Source organism: Poeciliopsis prolifica, unplaced genomic scaffold (assembly GCF_027474105.1).
Source record: "Poeciliopsis prolifica strain line A6 unplaced genomic scaffold, Auburn_PproV2 SCAFFOLD011, whole genome shotgun sequence".
Classification (NCBI taxonomy): domain Eukaryota; kingdom Metazoa; phylum Chordata; class Actinopteri; order Cyprinodontiformes; family Poeciliidae; genus Poeciliopsis; species Poeciliopsis prolifica.
This window is the reverse complement of record NW_026562386.1, coordinates 9,516,238-9,537,221: the sequence shown is the minus strand read 5'-3', so window position 1 is coordinate 9,537,221 and position 20,984 is coordinate 9,516,238. Positions and strand designations below refer to the sequence as shown.

The 20,984-nt window shown below is 36.8% G+C and overlaps 1 long non-coding RNA gene across 1 annotated transcript in view; it reads right to left on the bottom strand.

Moving 5' to 3' along the window:
* Positions 1-11,828, bottom strand: part of LOC129364329 (uncharacterized) — a 44,700-nt gene extending 32,872 nt beyond the window's left edge. The window contains exon 1 of the long non-coding RNA XR_008606432.1: positions 11,459-11,828. This is a non-coding gene — a long non-coding RNA (uncharacterized LOC129364329). The remainder of the gene's footprint in view (positions 1-11,458) is intronic.
* Positions 11,829-20,984: the final 9,156 nt, after the last annotated feature.

Genomic DNA, 20,984 nt, shown 5'->3' with positions numbered 1-20,984 from the left:
AAGGGCTTTTTCATACAGTGTATGAGAATACAAGCCTGGTCTCCTCTGTAGGTAGTGTTTCAAGAAAGTCGGTTATGCTATAAAGTTATGGTCCAAGTACTGCACCCAGGAGAGGAGGCTTAAAACAACAGTGACACACTGAATTAAGAAGTTCTGTTTGAGAGCTGCAGAACCTTTCAGGAACACATGACAACGCCATTCAGGCACTGGAAAGGTCAATAGTTAGAATAACTTTGTTAGCGGAAAAATAAATTTCAACTGTATTATCACAAATTGCTCCCAGATTGTTTCTTTCTTTTAGCTATTACCAAAATTGAGTACAGACACTGACACCATTTCAGCAAAATAAAGGGTTTTCTTTTGAAGTGTAGAATGAGAGGCCATACTCTGAAACTTGGCTCTCTGTCTTGTCAAATGTCCATTTCCACATTGACATAACATTTGCATACTGGTTAGCTAAACTCAGTTGCTATTTTACTGCTAAGCATACATTTTACAATTTCAAATCTGTGTTTCAAATGCATGCGTCTATTGACGTTTATAGCTCATGAGGATATGGAACGACTTATGACTGAAACATAATAACCCAATATTTCAACAAGTAGCCTATGTTTTTTATTGTTCTTCTGTATGATAACTGAACAGCTTTTAATCTGCTAACCCTACTTTTAATACTCATATATAAACATTTTCAACTTTTTTATTTATATTTGGTACCTGCAGGCAAGCTATTTTGTTCCCACGTTCATAAATAACAGTGAGTTTGAAAGTATTTTTGAGTGTTTACTTAAATAAATATTTTTCATGAATTATAGATATAAATGATGATAAAATACTGAAATCTCAACTGTCATGTAATTCAGTGTGTGTAAGTCTTTCTCCCTATTTGTTCTGTTCCCTGTTTCTGTTCATTGAATGTAACTGCAGTTGAAACCAAAATAACTAAGATAACTCCTTCTGGTCGCCTGGAGTCATAAAACTACATTTAATTTAAAGTAGAAAAATGAGGAGAAAGCAGAAAATTACTGTAAAGAGTGAGCTGTTGAAGTGCTGCTGTCACAAAACATCTGCAGTGAATGGCAGTATTTTGCATCAAAAAAAGTATTGTATTGTACTAAGAAGTGAGATGATTGCCTGTTTTTAATAAACAGAAGTCCTACTGTTGTCAATGATGAAGCTCACATTGTTCCTCAGATTAAGATTCTAAAAATGTTTTATTAGTAACTGACAAATTATGTTTAGAATACAGTTAAATGTTGTCCATGTCCCACCATCATGATTGATTATATTTACTTATTCGTTTTATTTATAATTCAAAACAATGTGTAAAATTAAGAAATTACTTGTTTGACCTGAGACAATTCAGTATTGTTTTAGTTTTACTAGTTTTCAGTAAACTTTAGAAAAGCAAACTGACAGTTACAGTGAAAGGAATGCTTTTTTGCCATATCGTTTGCTTGTGCGTCAGCCATTTTATATTCACATTCATCTACAGTCAAAGTCTTTCATGCAGATTTATTTATTTTTATCATATTTCTCAGAAAATAAGTTCTTAGTTACAGTCACTATCTATTTCAGGCAAAATATTCCACCCTTAGTCACTTTATAATATCCTGTAAGAAGTTCACATTCACCACACTCTAGCTCCGTTTCTTTTTTTTTACTCCTTCTGAACAGAGTACCACTGCTGGTTGAAATGAAAAGCAAATATTAATATTTGCTGGTGTTACTCTGGAATGTAGACCCAGGGAAGTGTTGTACATTCCATATTTAATGACTTGTTTACTTTCCAGTTCAATGGATCTTTTTTCCTCCCAAATAACAGCATGGTGTAGAATGACCTTGATCGCATACAAATTACAGCTTTATTCAGTCTAATCTTATTTAACATTGAAAAATGTTGAAATGGTCAAATTTATGCTTAGCAGTAAAATATCAACTGAGTTTATCTAATAAGTAAGCAAAGCATTACATTATGTCAATGTGTGAAAATGAACATTCATATAGCTCCTTGCTGTTACAGCTTCCAAATAACTTAGGGCAAACTAAAGAAATACAAAAAAAGATGCATTTTTCTTCATATTCCAAGACTCTTGAAAGTCATTTACCTGTAACGCTGGAACTATACATAAAAAGTACTCACATTCATTCATCCTTTTCATATTTTGTTATGTTTCAATCTCAAACTGCCATGTATGTGCTTAGCATCCTGAATGTAATACCACTAAATAAAATCCATCTGCCCGAAGTAGTAATAATAGTAACAAGATTCTGTACAAAGAACTTAGAGGGACCCAGTTTTGTGATAGTGTTGTTCGTAAAAGGTGCCTAACAAACTTTATTTACTTAATCACTTTAAGTAAAAGTTGTCACACCAATGAGCCATGCTGACAAAGCTGGGGAAAGCTAAAAGAATGGCTATTTGCTTTTAATGTGACGTACGTCCGTCCGTCCGTCCATGTCATAAACTCAAGTAATTAAGATTATAGATACATACTTCTATTTTGTAATAATTGTATTAACTATTTTAATTAGTTGTAATAGTAATTTCAGTTTGATCCTCACATGGTTTTAGATGCATCTTTTGCTCAACTACTAAATATAGAACATCGTTTGTCCCAGATTGTTCATTTCATGTAATTTTGAGCAATGATGTACAATTTTGTCCAAATGGTTTTGAGAAGTTGCTTAAAGCTACAATCTTCAACACAGATAAACTAGTTAGTATTGAAGCATCTTTATGAGAAACAGAAAGAATACACTCTACACTTTCTGTCAAGTAGTTGGTCTTCATCACCTCTCAAATTAGAAGATCAATTACTGCAGAATGAGATAAAAGCATTAGCAAATATGAAATAGCTCCGTTGTCACCCCACACTAAAGTGTGAGGTGACATTTATAGAGTTAGCTCAGGAACAGGGTGGGATCAAAGGGTCTCAGCAATATTGACCAATCTGTCTGTGTCCAGCTCCCACAACACCCCGTAAAAGGTGTTAAATGTGTATCTTCAGAAAGACAAACCTAAACTTACTTTGCATTTGAGTATTTCAGTTTGGATGTCTGCTTATTTTTTTCCCTCCTAAATTCTTCCTAATTAGGTTTTTGTTGCTAAAAGAAAATCATACAACATTTGCGCTAGCCCTTTTTGGAAACGATGAAAGCTGCTAATCTCAGCCCCCTCAACTGGTGAATCTGTAAACACGCCGCATTCATTACAGATGGTCAGCCTTTTCTATGAGGGAGGTGTGTGTTTCAGCGAATGGTCTTTAATTAAATTCATTGTTGGAAAGCTTCCTTGGTGAGCCTAATAACTCGTAGCCACACCCCATGCTCCTGACAACATTTTAGAAATATGGCACTTATGCTTGTTGGCTTTTTTCAGTTTTGCCAGTCATATTTAAATACACACTGTTGTTTATGCACAGAAAGCTTTAATGACCCATCATACCATGTGGATGAAAGGGCAGAGTCCTCCCATCATAGAAAGGAGGAGCAATTTGGCCATCTGCTTGGATTCTTTTCGTTTCCCTGGAGACTCCCATCTGCCTTTACATTATCAATTACAGTTCAGCCATGTCCTTTAACCTCAAGCCACCCACAGTTATTCTACACCCCAAAATACTCTCAAATTAATACATGAAGTGATCACTATCCAAAGAGAATGAAATCAAAAACAAAATGTTACATGAAACTCTTGGATTCTTGTAATTCTTGGATTGTATATGCTTCTGTTTTCTGTCAACAAAATGATGCTGAAATATGTTTAGAATGTACTGAACTAAATCCTGCATCTTCCATGACCGAAAGAGAGCACATTGAAATAAAGTAATTTTACAGCATTTCTTTTAGTCCAGGCAAAAGATAAAATATATATGCTGAAGTCTCATGCTTGCTAAAAAATAGCAGCCTGAAAGAACAGACACGTCACCACTGGATAAAATATTGCTTTCTTTCTTGTATCCCCTCACATCTTTTTGGCTTCATTTGATTTCACACGCATCTAACTAAAAGTAGGTTTCTCATAAAAACACATACAAACCATTCATACTTGCCAAGTTAAGCTAAAATATGTGACTACAGATGATACATTAATAATTTGTGTGTAGAAAGAGCCAAACTTCTCATCACTACCAGTCACTCAACAGAGGAAGCTTATTTTAGCTATGTTTCAATATTCTTGGTTGAAACCTAGAATGTCCAGTAAATTGAGGGTTACAATTTCTGGTTAAATTTTTTATTTAAAATGACACACCAGAACATCTGTCACAGTACCGTAGATGCCCTAAATCATCAATCCCCTTCCCATGCCATCCTGCTATTGCTCTCTTCTAAGACATCAGGGTAACTTAAACTTCTTTGCTTTACGAAAAGACTGTCACCAAACCTGAATTAACTATTCCAACCGTTGCCACTGACCTGGAGAAGCTTTCTCAAATCCCATAAGATGAGAAAAGTAAAAATAACACAAAGTTTCGCAAGCCAGATTTTCTCCACTCAGTAATTACAGCCCCCTTCCTCAATTGTTTTGGTTATATCATGACTGGATAATTCCTAAAAGCAACGAAGGTAAAGCATACTCTCGTGTCATCACTCCTCAAAAATATTTCAAATGATTCCAAACCATCAAAACCACTCAGCAATTCTGCAAGGATCAACATCTGGTCTGCAGTCCAATGGTCGAGGCCAAACCCACGCTGGATCCCCTGAGACTACAGATCCCCTGCATCCAAGGTTGGACTATCAAAGGTACAAACATTGAGGGGGAAAAAAAAGCATAGTAAATATACTGAGATCACTAGGAAGGATCTTTATTTAGTTGATATTTATTTCAGTCAAAGTGGAAATGTGAGGAAGCAACTTAGAAGCTCATAAGTTCTGTGGTTTTCCAGGAAAAAGTGGTAGCATCTCAAGGGGACAGGTATGTGTGGGAAGAGGACCCTTGTCAAGTGCATGGCGCCTCATTAAAATGTAGACAGGTGCTCGTTTGATGAGTTCATAAGCAGTTCAGCAACAGCCTGGAAGTAGTGCACTTTACAAGACTGTTCAAAGATCTTTGACATCTGAGGAGAGCCAGAGAGTCCAATAATCCTACTTTCAGAATGTGAGTCTTTCCTCCGAGATCAATCCCAGATCGAAACATCAAATAGAACTCCTGCTTTTCTCTTTCTAAACCTCCTCTCCACCCCTTACAAAAATCACTTACTAGATGCTATTAAACAAGCTGGTAAAAGTGTCATTACCACTGGGAAGGGGGGATGGATAGATTTCCGTCAAATCGTGGAATATTCTCCACCCATTTAAGCCTATAGTTAAGAGTGCAGCATTATTGATAAGACTGTGTTCTGGGCACAACTCTGTGCCCAAAGGCCCAAAGGGAAGCAATCCACAGAAGTGGGCTTTCATGTTCATCTATGTACGAGAACAAAGCGAGGATTTAGCTTGTGACTTTGATCCACAGAGTTGGAGGAGTGTTTTAATTCTTTATTTTTTACTCAACCCTTGGGAAAACCCTGTGCTCAGTTGGTGTTTTGTGAGAAGTGCCACAGAAATGTCGCCTCTGGCATGCCAGATGATCCCTCACACTGTCCTTTGCCTTGCAGACAAGACTGGGAAAATTTCCATCACTACGAGGCATAGCAGTGCATCGCTATATTACAGTAGGGTTCAAAAAGACTTTTGTTGACATCAGAAATGTGTTTTACATCCAGATATCAAGGTGATTGCATATGTTTATCAGACTACAGAATAACTGGCTGGATTTGTCATGGTCAGTCAGTATTAACTGCTATCTTCTAGCCCTGCCAGGTAATAAGGTTATTTAATTCTAGGTTCTTTTAATCTGAACTGATGTTTCAGTTTGACGACAAACCAGTCAATCTGTTTGCATTGATGCTGTCATTTCTGGAGGCAAGAATCGGTTCAGGTTAAATAGTAGATATGTTGGGAAACATGTTTCATCCATCTCTAAGGTTTATAAGTAGATTACCTTTTGTAATCCGTTTTGTTACACCAGTCAATAAGCTTCCAATGCAAATGTGGTTCATTTGTATTTGAATTGATGTCCTGTCCCCATTAACTTATGCCTTTAATGCATTCTGGTACATTAGTAAATAGACTTGCTGGATTAATCATTAGTTCATTGGGATCATTTGCTTTCCTTGTGCTTAATCGAATCTCTGACATTGGTAATAAGGGCAGACTTCACGGGCCTCCACGGAGACAACCTTATATTTTTTTTCACTATCATAATGTAAATTTCTGTTGGAAAAAAAATTGTTGTAAATGTTCAACTTCTGTTTTGATTTATAATTTGACAATGTAAGTTACTTTGACATCTCTCTTCTTCTACTTTAGTCTCACTTTTTCTCCAAAATCACTTTTCCTTCTGCAGATCCAGATAGTTGATGGTTCTTTTGTCTCAAGCATAAAACCTATGAATAAGTTCTATGAGCATTACTTATTTAATTCTCATTAACTGAAGTTTACCTGGCTGAATTTAATATGAGTTTGCTATGTCAGCTTAGAAGATGACTAAGTGTCCTGATTATGAGATATTTTTTTTACAATTTTACAATTGACAGGTATAAAAAAATTATTTAATTAGAAAAAATTAAAATTAAGTGAATTTTATGTGCAAGTCAGGCAAAGGGTGTGTTGGATTGAAGCAACTCCAAAAAACATTGAAGTGTGAATACACTTTAGCAATTATTAATCTTTCTACACTTGGTTTTGTAGGTTAAAAAAGTCTGATAAGAGTTAACCGACTTCATATCAGACTACAACGGTAATTTTTTTTTTTTTTTTTGTTCCTTAGCTATAAATTCAATATGCTGTGGCTTGAGCAAACAATGGGCTGAGTGACTTATGAATACACTAAAACAGGGGTCGGCAGCCAGTAGCTGGAGAGCCGCATGCAGCTCTTTAGCGCTGCCCTAGTGGCTCTGTGGAGCTTTTTCAAAGTGTTTGACAATGAAAAAAGATGGGGGTGAGAAATAATTTTTTTGTTTTAATATGGTTTCTGTAGGAGGGCAAACATGGCATGTGCATGCTATATTATCTGCCGCATCAAGATTAAAGTTACATCTTACATGCTCGATGTTGAGAAGCTGTCCAGTGATGTCCGTAAACAGAAGTCACATTAAACGGGTAAGGACACAATCCTGCCATAGGCACATCTATTTAGTAACAAAGTGGTTAGGCTGATGTAAACACTTAAAGCCTTGCCTTTATAATAAGCCTTATTTTTTTGCGGCTCCAGATTTGTTTTTTGTTTTTTTGGTCCAACATGGCTCTTTCAATATTTTGGGTTGCCGACCCCTGCACTAATATTTAAAGCAAGAGAAGCCAACAATTTCATGGCTGTTTTTTTTTTCTTCAGTTATCAGAGTTTAATGTATTGCAATACATGCCTTGTGCCCATTTTGAGTTTTGTGATGTGCTCTCAGTAAATAGGACCAAGATCCATTCTATGTGAGGGACATGACCTGGAATACCAACATCATGCAGTAGGATGCTTAACAGTTCCCTTGTGCTGATTGATATAGGTGTACATCTGCTGCTGATGTTTTTAAAACAATTAAGACACATAGCTAAGATTTTTGTTTTTTGTACCAGTTGCTGTAAAACAGATCTCTATCTGTGTTTTCTTGCAGTCATTCATCAGCTAAGGAATTGTGTGTATCTACAAGAGTAAGAGGAGCCACTAAGCACTGCTTGACATTTTCTACACAAAGAAGTCCTTTGAAAAGGTATCCTTAACTTAACCTTCCCCAAAAAGCAGTTATGTGCTCCTTTTGTTTTCTCACCATCCCTAAAATGCATTCATCTCCCTAATGGGTATTTTTTCAGAAGAACATGTTTCAGAGTATTGCAACAGCAGGCAAGGAAGATCATGGACAGAGTCTGGACACACAGGCCTTTAAAAAGCAAGATTAATACCCCGGCAAAGATGATCTCATAGTTAAGTGTTTTCTGTTGTATTTACACATCCGCCCAGGATGTCAGGCTTGTGCCTGTCTCTGAGAAATGGAACCGACACATCGTGACACTAATGCATCACTGAAAATATTTGAAATAAAAAAGCTCATGCTACAGCGAGCCAAAGAGGGGCATTGCAAACACTCCATTTGACATTGACACAATGGCGCCTCTGCTCAATACAAATACTGTTATTCCCTCCCAACCAACGTCTCTGTTCTTCCCTTTGATGGAGGAGTCACGCAGAAGAAAATCTACTGCACTCGGAGCAAACTAATGACATGTATTAATGACATTAGATGATTCAATTCAATGCTTTAATAATTCATAATAAGAGATTGCCCGATTTGAAAGGGCTATTTTGTGTGAAAAACGATCACATTAATTCAGGTTTAATTCAAATCTGAACTGTCAAAACACTCACCTTTTATTGAATCTCAATGTTAAAATTTAACCATTTGAAAGGAATAACTCACATGTTGGTTTTATGGTATAGTATGACCTGGTCTTTAGCTTTTTCTAAGCATAATTAAGTGTAAGTATACATAAAACACATTATTCATCAAACAAAAACAAGGTCAAAAAGGAGAAGCTGCTGGTTCCAACTTAAGTCCTGTTTCTATAAAATTGAAGCGCAGAAGCAGCAGCCTGGTTCTACAACTCAAATACAATTCAATAAATGTTCATCAAGAAGTGTGACAACGTCTGTAAAAACAGGTGTTTTAGCAGTTTGCTGATGTGGATCAATGCTCTTTGGCCATTATTTTCCCTGCAATAAGAAAGGGCATTATCCCATTCACCTCTGAGTGAATTTCCTCAACTTTCTTTGTGGGGTTTAAATTACCCACAGGCCAGAGATTGTCTGCCATAACCTTGTGATACATGGCTGGCCTTTGAAACAGGGTTTTTACCATTTCCCTATCTAACCTTTTTGCTAAACCCTATAACTTCTCAAAATGTTCTAACACTGTTGTTTAAACGATTACTATGCGTTCCAGTGAAGTGTATGAAGGGTTAGTGGCTGATCCCACTTGGATGAGGGGTTAGATTGCTTAATGGCAGTAAAAATGTGACCTCGCTTCTTTGTTATCTTCCATAATAACAAAGTAAAATAAGGTTTAAAGAGAATTCATGTATACATAGCAGGAAATGGATTTTCCAATCAGGTGATGCTGCCCTCAGTGTTCAGAGCTAATCAGACTGCATTGTTGTAAAATGACTAGTTGGGTCCAAACCTTTCACCTATGCTTCATAAATGTACATGAAGGCTGTCCAAAATTACAGGGGCTTTGGCCAATTCATGAGAAATCAAATGTAATAGCTGCTCATCTGTTAACATAAACACCTCTGGATACTCAACCTACACAACAGCATACACATAAAGACTATTATTTTGGTTATGATCACTTTGTATGTCCTTTACTATCATGCAGCATCATGATAATGATGGGTGAATGAAAAATCCTAATCTTATACAGCTCTCATGAATTTGAGAGGCCTTTGTGTGATAAAGTCTTTGCAGCAAACAAATTCAGTTGTGAAATCTTTGCAGGTGACAGTGAAGTGTATGGCTCAAAGGACCACTAAACATTGAAAGGAAGCAGAGTTGCATTGCATACTAACCACGCAAGCGATTTTGATAAATAAGAATTGAATTGAGTTTCAGCTGTGACATGTTGATTGATCAAAAAGCTCATGGCTAAGGCCTCCCTTCTCCCCTGTCTTATTTATCCTTTGTCAAATGGTTTCAAAATCAATACTAGCCTTGTACACAACCTTTTCTGCTGCGGGCACTCGAGGAGAACTAAAAAAAAGAAAGAGGAGAAAAAGAAAAACACCTGCTCTCTGGGTGATCGTTACTAATTTTTCCTGTCAAACATGTGAACACAGAGTAATTATTTTCTGTGTGGTTTCAGGGCATAGCAGATTATTGTACAATCCATTTAGATAACTTCTGAGTGGGCCTGGAAAATGAAATCGCCCCAAACCACACAAGTCAGACAGGAGAGGTGATCTATCAGTCGCTGAGGCGAATAACTCAACTTAAAGATGTCGTGGCTCGGATGAGCCAGATTTTTCCATTCAAGAGTAAAGGAAGCATAGCTCCTTGTCACACTGAGACTTAGAAGTTATTTTTATTTTGGTCTAGAGCAGAGATGTTTCATTTTACAGAGCTGCTTGATATCTTGACATGAGCTATGCAAGTAAACTTACTTGATCTGGGTATAATGTTATCACCAAAAGTATTTATTTGATCCTCATAACATCCTTATGTGAAATAAGGAAGAATTGTGTCATAGGTCTTTTGAAGCACTAAAACTATTGTGGAAAAAAAATTAAATTCAATATTAACACTGCACAAATTAAGAAAAACAAAAATACACCTTAGGAAATCCTTTAGTCATAATTACTAAAGCTAAATGTAACCAAAGGCCTTCTACCCTTCTGACCACTCAAAAAATTGTGCACCTACAATTGAAAACTTGGTTTACCTACATCTTCTCAATACAATTATTTCTACATAATTATTTCTACACATATGCTCAACACACAGTGTCTACCTTCACAGAGTCTTTGCATTTATTTCCATTTATTTTTAATTATTTCTACAGCCTAACTGTCTCTTGCTCTAAACCCTAGCTAGAACATACTGTACCTAATGCTAACCTAAACCCAGTTCACACCTGATTTCTAAACCTATCCAGAAAACAGCACTTATTTTTATGTGGCCTGGTCTTTTGGCCCCACAAGGAACAGTGTGTCCTCACAACATAGGTATGTGTTGGAAAAATGCGCCTAACAAGGTGCTAAATGCTAACATACACACAGGCCAAATGGTTGAATGTCACACAAACACAGGATGCTGTTACGTCATTGTTGCCTGCCTACTATGATGCTGAATGCAGTCTGGATTTATTAAGCTTAATCACGCAAATAGGATACCATCTTAAGATTTTTTTTTTTTTTTTTTGTAGCACAGATTTCCCCTGGCACATGTAGACAATTCTAACACTCACCTAATGCATTTGACATTAATGAGATAGTTAGTTGTTTAAATATAATGGTATCTCTACCTTCAGAACAGTGAGTCATCCCACCACAAACTGAAGACAGCTACCCAAAAGTCTAATTTCAATACTTACTTTACCAAGTAAGTAAAGTAAGTTTACCTTCTTTCATGCACAACCCCATTACAGATACCCTTGGCAGTCAGAACAGAGCTTAGATTAGAGATAAGGTCAATGTGTGTCTTGAACTCAGCAAAATGATTAAAAGCTTCAAAGACGTATACAACTGTTTAGTTGTTGACAATGAAAAAAAAAACTTATACCACTTTGCAGTTGTGTTTCAACTTAAATCTTAAATCAAAGAGTACTTTTAGCCAATCTGAAGCAAAAAGAAAAATTAAAGTCGATATCTAACAAAGATTCAGTTCAGTTCATTAAAGGCCCGAGTGAAGTCCGAGCGTTTTTCCACTTACCAGATGAACGTCCCTTGTAAATAAACCTCCTGACAACGTCCGGAAAAAAAAAAAAAAAAAAAAAAACGTTCTCATCGCAACCAGTACGGTTCCATCAGAACTTCTTACTTCGAGTTCCGATAATCCGCACTGAAGTCTCCACTCTTCAGCCAATTCCTGCTGGCCGTTAGCGTTAGCCGCTGAGCTAGCAGATAGCTGAACTAGCGCCCTCTCAATCACTCACATCACTACACAATTCCGTCAGGTTCACTGGAGAATCCTGTTCCCACATTTCCACCGCACGATCACGAACGAAGTTCATATGAGTTTCACATTACACATCGGCATCTCACTCCTATCCTCCTCCAGCCAACCTCTCTCTCTTCGCTGCCTCTCGCCATCATTCTTCTTTACTTCCGGTTTATCTTTCTTCTTCTTCACATACCAGAATCTGCTTTCAAATAAACTTGACACTTCTGTAGACATTTCCCCAATCATTAAAGCAGTTTCCAAATAATCATACTTTACAGTTACATATTACAAATATTAACAAACAGCCATGACATTTCTAATATATTTGCTCTATTTGTCTGGTGTATCAGTTTAAATGGAAATCTTTGTCTTGATGAGCCTGTTATCATCACTCTCTAGATGTTCAACGTTTGTCAAATTGTTTAATAACCTAACCTTCTCATAAACATTTCCACAACCTTATCATCAACCTATTGGCTAAAATTTTTAATTTTTTCAAATAAAATCTCAGAAGTTAACATATGTAGTTTTAATGCTTTATCTCAAACTGGACGCTATTTAAAGCGACAGCAAAGAGTCAGGTGTGATTTTAATTTGAACTTCAGTACCTGTCTCAGGCATCAGCCACTTAAATAAAATCCCTGAAATTCTTTGTGCTCCTTTCTCTATGTAAAACACAGATAAACAGATAGAGGTGTACATTTAAAGCAAATGTACTATTTGAAACAATTTACCGTTATTGTTTGATTTGTTTTTACTTAAAAGACTAAATGGCACCATCATAAAAAACCTATGTACCTGTTTGACCTAATCAAGTCTAACTGTAAGCAAGTGGGACCCTGCATGACATGGACAAGATGGCCCCTTAGTCATTCATGCTTCTCCCCGTTTGTTTGGGTAACTGTCGTCTGTTCTGCATCCACGTAAAAACAAAGCAGAGAAGCACTTATGAGTAAGTGTTCTCCCTCCAGAGCTGGCAAGTAACTGAGCCAAGTGTTTACAAAGAGAGCTGGACATTTATGAGCCGTTTACAAGACACTTGATTCAAGTAGAATGACTTGTCTCAAATTTTTAATGATCTTATTGAAATTAAATTTGAGACCATGCCACAGTTTTACTATTAACCTGTCCATGATTGCCTCTACAGCTGTAACCAAACCCAAACTGTACATTTTTCCATTCACTCCCCATACTCTATTGCTACAGGGAAGGAAGGGAATGTTTATCAGATAGGGGTGACTCTGCCCTCGAGCCCGACTCAGAACACAGACAGGACAGACAGTCAGATGATTTGTAGTATCCTGGGCATATGCAGGCTTTTAAATGAATTTCTTGTTTCATTTTCAAGCCAGTGGAAATTCAGACTGTCTGATCCTCCCTAAACAATGAGTTAAAGAACTATAGCAGCTGTACTTGGTGAAACAGTTTGTTCAGGTGTATTGGGACACATCAAAACAGATGTAAAGCATGGGATAACTGTTGGAGTCTTACCATCAGACTGAAAGTAGAATGAGTTCTGGGTTTATTGCAGCTGATATTTATAATAGAGGAGGAAGGGAATCAAACCCAGTTATTTAGACAGCTGGGGACATTTTATTTTCTCTCTCTGAAACGTCAGTTGTGTGGAACCATTAGGGAGGAAGCTCCAGGAAGTGGCTCTCCATATGCTGCACAATTAGTCAGGATGGGAGGCAGGCCGAGCCAAACCTTGTTATGCCCTGGTCAGCACACGTAATTATCATTGCTTTGGATATCCATTACAGTCCGGTTGATGGGAGTGGGCAGTTTGTGAGAGAGAAGATAGGTTTCAGTAGTTTATGCACTTACTCTGGCATCAAAAAATACATTATGTAGCAATTGGCTAACTGTAACCATAAATAGAAATATTCAAAATAATTTTCTAATTAATAATTATCTCTCTGAGTATTTCCTTGCTGGTGAATTGGTATTTGCAATTCTTATGCAGAAGATATCCTATTTATAAATGTTTTATCCAATTAACATTTACAGTTGCTTAGCATCTACTGCTGAAGTGATGTATTTTCATTTTTTTAAAAGATTGCTGAGATTTTCTAAGAAAAAAGTCAGAATTGTGAGATTAAAGTCAGAATATTTTTTCAGTGGCCCTAATCTTCTTCTGTATGCATCACACAAGAACAAATATCTTTAAACAAACAAACAAACAAACAAAAGTGTGTTGGTCCAATGTCTGCTGAGCCTGTTGAGCATTACAGTAAATAGATACGATAACCAGTGGTACTTTTCACTGTTCTTACACATATGCATTCCTCTCAAAAGCTTTATTTTGTGAAAAAAAAGTTATTTTGAAATGTTTCTTCAACCTAAATTTGATTTGTAAAGTTTTATTTTATGTATTAGATCTCTTCAGACGTTAGTTCTGCATTAGTTTTTATTTGCTTTATGTAAATATGAACTGCAGAGCTCTCCATCACTGCAAAAGACAGATTCAGGTTTCATCTGTACTTTTTACAAAGAGACTTATTTCACGAAGAAATTCCATGTTCAATTAGTGGACTTGATTATTCATTTGAGAGCCATTGATTATAGGCAATGTGTTGTCAGCATCCTCATTATTCTCTTTGGAGGATAAGAGTTCTTTGTCAAGATGCATGATGACTCGATGATGTGTACCTCTTAGCGGTATGACATCTTCATCCATCATGGAAATTTTGGATCTCTCAATCTCCATTCCCTTAGCGCTCAATCATGCCTTTCTCAGCGACTGACAGGCGGCCACTGTAACATGCAGGAGGAGCAGCAGATGAGCTCTCCATTAATGAAAAAATAACACATCAAACAATACAAATGGGTGCAAAGAAGTGAGAGCACTTCAGAAATGCCCAGATAATTAGACTGTCCAGCAGCAGATTGATGGATGCACTATAATTACCTTTCTGTTATTATTTCAGGGTCAGGCAAAAAAGAAAAGCTGCTTTGAGTCGCACCGATTCATTAATCTCATTAATGTGTGGAATAAATATCATTTTATCAGACATTCCAGAGGTGCCGCTGGTGTGTGTGGTTAGAACCACGATTTGGAACTGTCAGCAAGAGCAGAACACACTGTTAGTTTATGCTTTCAAATCACGTGATAGCTGAAAAGCGCACTGAGACCACAGGCCACTAAGCATTATCATGAAACAACTGCAAAAGAAAATTTCTCTTGAAGGTGCCTCAGCGTTTTACAAATGGACCACAAGAACCGACCACACCCCAGAATCCGGGAGACCAAAGTCACTAACTAGCTTTCTATGGTCCAACCAACCTGGGGGCTCATGTCGTGCTCTTCAGAGAAATTTAAAGCAAATATATTCATATTAAATATTTTGCTCAGAACAAAACAGTTTTTGTCAGTTGTTTTTGTGCATTTCTCAGAACAGAATTGAAATTCTCAAAACTACTTGTTCAGTCTTCAAATCAATTTCTCACTTGTGCACAACAAAAAATCTGTTTCCTGTCTCTGTGAGACGCAAATGCTTTTGTACGTCATTCAAGTTATGCACAATTCTCAGATTTTTCCTATATTTTGGAAGTGCTTATGTCATATTAATCAAAATATATTATGTTGAACTGTTTTGACCTTCACAAGATTTGAGAACAATGTTATTGTAAAAGTCTTGGTATGCAAAATGTTTGAACAAGTTGTCAATCATATTTTTATTAATTTCTGTAAAATTTTTATGACTGTCCTGATCTGATAAATTACTCCCACGTAAATTTCTCCAACAATGTGTGAATTTGGGCTGAATGGTAGCAATGTCATATCAGCTTGATGGTTTCTGTTTTTAAACGGTCATTTTAAGCTGAGAAATTAGTTCAATTGAAGCACATGTTCTAATGTATTGACTATATCTGTACAATCATTTCCCTCACCATGCCTTTGCTCGGGTTGCTGACAAGAAGCACTCTATGCCCCCCTCTGTTATAGACAAACAACAGTGTAGCAGCAGGCTACGGACCCCAACAACATCATGTCCTATCGCCCTGCAGGTGGTTCAGTTTGTCAATGAGAGGAAATGGGATCTTTACACCCAATTTAAGGTGAAGTGACTCAGAGTTTATTGTAGGATATCCCGTGACCCCGGCATAATGACTTCCAGACTGCAGGTGGTCCTGTTCTTGTGTGGCAGCGATAGGACTCCATAAACAGACTTAATCACATTTTCTGCCTGCCTTGTCTGGCTCTTATGTCATTGATAATTTTTCTAGATTTCAGTACATATTTTTTCTTAATTAACACATGTTAAGTGATATTTGATATTTGACAAGCCCCTTATCCAGGTGTCAATGTATCACATTCTAAGGGTTTGTATTTCCAGTTGAAATACAATCCCTGTCTGCAGTTGATTATATACATTTTTGTAACTACGACCTTGTGATTTCTAAAGTACATTTAACTAAACAATTATTTAGCATATTTATGTGAAGGCAAAACAAATGTATTTATTTCTGCACTTTTTACACCATCATATTCAGCCACTAGTTTTTTCAGTCACTTCCCAGTGCCTGTGACCATAAATCTGAAATGTAGATTTATTGGTAAATTGAGTGCTTAGCTTCTCCTCACTTTGTATTTTTGTTAACATGTAATATTGATGAGAGTTTCTCATTTAAATGTAATTAATTTTTGATGTCAACATTATTCACACAATTACATCTCATTAAAATTGAGAGAAAGAAAATGCATTTTATCAGCTGTACAAAACTACCATATTAACCCAGGCAGAAACATCACTAATGAGTCAAAAGTGGATCTTTTGCAAATTTTATTTTTTTTCAAATGAAAATGTAGCAGACATATTTTGGCACCATTTGAAGAATCAGTTTGTTTCACGTTCTCATCTCTTCTTCAGGTGAAATCTGCTTTATGTAAAGATCAAATGCCAACAACTGTTAAATTTACAACAGAATCTTTCTTAAAATTTTTACACACTGAAAAAAACGTTGATCAAGAAAAGGTGGTCATAATACCAACAGTCATAATATATCTATACTCTGAACTTCCTCTTTAATGTAAGCCATAACCAGGGAGCTTTACATTAGACAACATGATTATGAGGCATCCCATAAAAAAATCCCATTCTCCCTGATATGAGTTCCTGCATTACAGTATATGGCCTGCGTAAAACTATGGTCGGCTTTAACTTACACAGGGCCACATTGAAATTTTACAGGAGACATGATGGTCTAACAAAACGAACACAAGCAGCCAGAAACAGACCAGTTCTAAAGTACATATACTGTATTTCTGATGAATTACTAAATTGATATTAATACTTCCTGAAAACAAGATGAGAGGTTTTCTTTTTTAGTAGCACAGTCATAAATGCACAAGTAATTTTTACAAAGTAGGATATTTTCTCAGATATTAACACAATCAAGAGTAAACCACTAAAACAACAACAACAAAAAAATACCACAAAAATAAAAATAAATCCATTGACATGACATTGCTTTACTTTGTAACTCAGTCAAACAAAATTATAATGTCCTGTATTCAGAGGGAAGAGGGACCACATAGTTCCTGGCTTCTGTGGACATGAGCGTCTTGTCCCAGTGTTGGGATTTTGTTGATCTAAGAGAGTTGAGCTCCTGAGGCATGCCTGAGAAAGTTTATCATTGGTTGGGGGAGACTTGGGCAGTAGAAACCCATGAAACCTGCCATCCCGGCCATAATTGGAGGTCATTAATCATGTGAGGCCATCCTGCAGTGAATAGTTCTGTGTTTCTCTTTGCAGTTTGGCCAGAAGAGAGATGTTGCCTGCATAGACCGGGACCTTGAGTCATGCTGGGAACCATTTGGTTAAGCTTTTTTTTAAATCAACATTTCTGTATTGAGTTTTAATAATAGCCTTTGCTCCTATGTGGAAAAATATTTAATACATCAATCATAGAAACATGTTTTTTTTAATTTGATGTGGAGGAATCAAATAAAATTAATGATTTTATTTAATAATTAATCAAAGTTGTAAAAAACAGGCTTCACATATCTGGATTTTTAAAGAAGATTTTGACCTTTACAATCATTTTAGGATCCCAAATATTAGCTGGCATGATGATAACAATAAATGTGCTGGTTGCAGTACTAACCCTTGGACTGCAAGCCAAGAAAATGTGTTTTGTTTCTTTCTGACATATAATTATCCAAATTGGAAATTAAATCAATTAAAATTTGCATATGCATAAGATTGTACATTGCAAAAGCATTTCATACAACAAAAAATCACCACAATGCCTTGATTTGAAGTCTTGTTAATGACTTCCAATTATTTCAACTCAACACTTTAGCTCATAGATATGAATTAGATGTGGGAGTATATTTAAAAGCTGGAAATCACAATCCCATGTTCCATCTGCTATTGATTGCAGCAGCGGAAAATCCATAACGGCTGATTTGTGAACCATTAAGTTTTGAACCCAAAGCTTATAATGTTCATATTCACAGCTTTCCTCTGAGCTGATGAGGGCGAGGGCGGGATAAAGAGGCAGAGGGTTAAAGCAGTAGATGCTGAGGGGGGGTTGGTGGCGGGAATGAATGAGAAAAAACAGAGGGACTGAAGATCATTGAACGAATCGATTCTGCTTTAACTGGAAGATGGCCTATAAATGCAACAGAACAATGAGAAAGAGCACAAGGGGAACAGTTTGCTATTATCATATTTACAACTCTGGTTTAATTCAGCTTTAAATTTATAGGCTGGGCCCATTAGAGAAGAAAGGAACCACTACCTGTTCTGAATTCAGATGCAAGACCAAATAAGCAGAGCTTTTTTAGTGGCACTCTTAATGTTTTGTGTTGGTCTGTGACAACTCTGTTCCTTCTTCTCTTTCTGCTCAGCCTGAGGTCATGTCACACCATTACCTCCATAATATTTCTATGGAAAAATGCTGTCACCATTTAATTGCAATGAAACTAGAAATTAAAGACACCTGGCATCTAGCATGCAAACTCAATATTATGCTGTGGAAAATCCAGCAATGACAAATTCTCAAGTGAACCAAAATGATAATTAATGATTTCTACAACAAGAAGCCATTACACCAGAGGTGTCAAAAAAGTCATGAGGAAACATTAATCACATCCATCATGACACGTTCTCAGTTACACATTCGCTCCTCTTTTGATCATCACCTTTTCACTATATGGAACCACAAACTGTGACAAATCCTGAGGGAAACGCTAATATGTTTTTCATCCAAATTTTGATTTCATCTAACTGTGAACTGCAGATGAAAATTGCAACTCACTCAAAGAAAGCTATTGAGATCTCCTGGACGTCGGCCATCCAATGGCAGTAATGGAGTGTTTTTAGAGGGAGAAAACTCCAAGCACACTAGGAAACAGTTGGGTCCTTTACTGCACAGGTATGCTTAAAAAGCCACCTTTGTTTTTCAGTATAATGATATATTGTCAGCTTAATGAGAACTTGTGCTTTATTTTTTTGCACATTTAATTCAAAGATGAAAAAGACGTTGTTGTTCAGAAGTTGCAGTTTTAGATGAAAGTTGTTTATAATAAATATATATATATATATTTTTTTACATATTTCTTGTCACTATGTCTTGACGGTATGGTTTTGGAGCCAGGAGGAGTGTGTCAGTGCTGTCAGTCACAGACTCTTGTTGCACTGCTCATTCTCTGTCTCTGATATGGCACAGCTTCTTCCTGATAGTGTCCCATTTCATGGACACTAGGCTAGTCAGCATGTCCACCAATGACAACGGATAAACATTTTTCTATAACAGTAAGTTGTTTTTCCACCATGGGCACATTGAACAGAAAGTACACAAGGATGATTGAGAGCGCTAAGACCCTCCTTCTGGCTCTGACTGATTGGTTTTGGTCAGAAACGGTGCATTTTTTCAGATGGCAATTGTATCTCAGGAGAGGCAGTGGAAGAGATCGATCTTTTCACAGATTATCTGTCTGATGCTATCATGACATGGTGACTGTTTTAAAAAATATGTAAAAAAAAAAAAAACATGCTACATACGGCAGCTTTAACTGACAAAGAGATCTTAAAGGAAACAGTATTTAGTTTATTATAAAATTTTATTTAAAGTACATTTTATTAAACCATTTTTTAACAGTCTATCGGTCAAAGGAAAGATCATGATTCAGTTTAAGCAAAGAGATGGTATGTACTCATAAGGATTCCTTTAAAAATCTGGAAAAGCACGATAAATTCTCCCTGCTCCCTCAAAGATGTGTTGAGTGGCGTCCTAATCAAAAATCAATGTGCCCACTTGACTAGGCCCACAAGGCTTCTGTAGCGGGTTATGTAATCTGATAATATCAATCATAACTGTGTTAGAGGCAATCTGTCTGAGTTTCACAGGACTGGGGTCAGTGAGTAGTGAGAGGGAAGGATGAGGAAGGCTTGGCCTCCCATGCCATCAATTACCACTTATTATGAGGAGCTGCTTACTCCTGCAGAGTTGTGTACCCCCGACCCCACCACCACCATAAATAATATTAACAGGACCAACCCCATCAATCAATACTATCACAGCTGTATTGTTCCAGCCTAAATGGCAGCTTCCATGGCTCTCCAGCCTCGATCAATGACCGTGGCTCCTACCGTTAGCACAAAATGGTAAATCTAGCTCTCTTTGAGCCCAGGGGTCTTTAGACTGGCTTATCTTGCTTCTGCAACATTTCTTATCTTCTAGTTCTGTGGCTGTCTATCACTTTAATTCTGTTTTGGTTGTGCTCCACCTGAAATATTACATATACATTATCATCCTCTCAAAGGTAAATGTCTTCTTTTTCTGGAAACTAAAATGGTAAAATATCATTTTAAGAAGCTGGATGTGGATCATTAATATCAAGACTCTTGAAAGATGGTTCAACTAATTTAGTCTTTTTAAAATCAAATAGTGCTTCAAAATTTCTGTTTATACAAAATAAACTTACTATGCATTGCCTACGTCACCTTTAAGTTGATCTCCCAACCACTAGTGCTGCCTGAAGGTGCTGCATCTGCAGTCTCTGCTGAAGTCACACTGGCTTGTTAACAGGATGAAGCACACATAGTGGAAGTGTCAGAAAAGTGTCCAAAAAAAGTGATTATGGAGAATTAATGAGTCAGTTAATGATTCTCTTCCCTCCTCTTTTCCACTTCATCGTGAAATTTCCTGTTGTAAGGGATGTCATGAGTACAAACAGCTTAATTTCACAATCGTGCAGTCGTGTGATGGCGGAGGCGAATGCTAACAAAGTATTTTCAAAATATTTTCTTCCACTTTAAGCAGATAGAGATTACAGGAGAAG